Source organism: Falco naumanni, unplaced genomic scaffold (genome assembly GCF_017639655.2).
Source record: "Falco naumanni isolate bFalNau1 unplaced genomic scaffold, bFalNau1.pat scaffold_106_arrow_pat_ctg1, whole genome shotgun sequence".
NCBI classification, from domain to species: domain Eukaryota; kingdom Metazoa; phylum Chordata; class Aves; order Falconiformes; family Falconidae; genus Falco; species Falco naumanni.
The window spans coordinates 52,593-54,499 of NW_024427357.1; positions in this window are offsets into that span (position 1 = coordinate 52,593).

The following is a 1,907-nucleotide window of genomic DNA, read 5'->3' on the forward strand; positions in this document are numbered from 1 at the left end:
GGTCCCTGGGGTCCCGGTCCGGGTCCGAGCCGCGGTGGTCCCAGTCCCCAGGGTCACGGTTCGCTCCCGAGCCGCGGGGGTCACGGGTCCCAGTGGTCCAGGTCCCAGTCCTGACTGCGAGAATGCCGGTCCCAGTCCCGGTCCCGGTCCGAGCTGCGGGGGTCTCAGTCCCGGGGGTCCGGGTCCCGGTCTTGATCCCCAGCCGCGGGGGTCCCGGTCCCGGTCCCTGGTCCGAGCCGCGGGGGTCCGGTCCCGGGGTCTTGGCCCCAGTCCCGGTCCGAGCCGCGGGGGTCCCGGTCCCTGTCCCGAGCCGCCGGGTTCCCGGTCCCGAGCCGCGGGGTCACGCGTCCCAGTCAGTGGTCCAGGTCCCAGTCCTGAGCTGCGAGAATCCCCGTCCCGGTCCCGGTCCGAGCCGCGGGGGTCCCAGTCCCGGTCCGAGCCGCGGGGTTCCCCGTCCCGAGCCGCGGGGTCCCGTCCCCGTCCCGAGCCGCAGGGTGTCCCGGTCCCCGCGGGTCCGGGTCGCGGTCCCGAGCCGCGGGGGTCCCGGTTCGAGCCACGGGGGTCCTGTTCTCGGTCCCGAGCCTCAGGGTGTCCCGGTCCCCAGGGTCCCGTTCGCGGTCCCGAGCCGCGGGGGTCCCAGTCCCGGTCCTGAGTCGCTGGGTGTCCCGGTCCCGTGGTCCCGGTCTCGGTCCCGAGCCGCCGGGGTCCCAGTCCCGGTCCCGAGCCACGTGGGTCCCGGTCCCGAGCCGCGGGGGTCCCGGTCGCGGTTTCGAGCGTCGAGGGTCCCGGTCCCGGGAGTCCCGGTCCCGGGACTCCCGGTCCCGGTCCCTGGTCCGAGGCACAGGGGTCCCAGTCCCGGGGGTCTGGGTCCCGGTCCCTGGTCCGAGCCGCAGGGGTCTCGGTTCCGAGGATCCCGGTCCCGGTCCCGAGCTGAGGGGTGTCCCGGTCCCTAACCGCGGGGGTCACGGCTCCCAGTGGTCCCAGTCCCAGTCCTGAGCTGCGAGAATGCCGGTCCCGGTCCCGGTTTCGGTCCGAGCCGCGGGGGTCCCAGTCCCGGTCTCGGTCCAAGCCGTGGGGGTCCCAGTCCTGGTTTCGAGCTTCGAGGGTCCCGGTCCTGGGAGTCCCGGTCCCGGTCCCTGGTCCAAGCCGCAGGGGTCCGCTCCCGGGGTCTTGGCCCCAGTCCCGCTTCGAGCCGCGGGGGGATCCCGGTCTCGATCCCCAGCCGCGGGGGTCCCGCTCCCGGGGTCTTGGCCCCAGTCCCGGTCCGAGCCGCGGGGGGATCCCGGTCTCGATCCCCAGCCGCGGGGGTCCCGCTCCCGGGGTCTTGGCCCCGGTCCCGGTCCGAGCCGCGGGGGTCTCGGTTCCGAGGATCCCGGTCCCGGTCCCGATCCGCGGTGGTCCGGGTCCCCGGAGTCCCGGTCGCGGTCCCGAGCCGCGGGGGTCCCGGTCCCCGGGGTTCGGAGGTCCCGGTCCCGAGCCTCGGGGTTCCCGGTCACAGGGGTCCCGGTCGCGGTCCCGAGCCACGGGGGTCCCGGGTCCCGGTGGTCTAGGTCCCAGTCCTGAGCTGCGAGAATCCCGTTCCTGGTCCCGGTCTCGGTCCGAGCCGCGGGGGCCCCGGTCGCGGTCCCGAGCCGCGGGGGTCCCGATCCAGAGCCGCGGGGGTCACGGGTCCCAGCGGTCCAGGTCCCAGTCCTGAGCTGCGAGAATGCCGGTCCTGGTCCGAGCCGCGGGGGTCCCAGTCCCGGGGGTCTGGGTCCCGGTCCCTGCTCCGAGCCACGGGGGTCACGGTTCCGAGGATCCCGGTCACGGTCCCAAGCCGCGGGGGTCTCGGTTACAGGAGTCCCTGTCCCGAGCCACGTGGGTCCCTGTTCCGAGCCGCGGGGGGTCTTGGTCCCGGGATCCCGGTT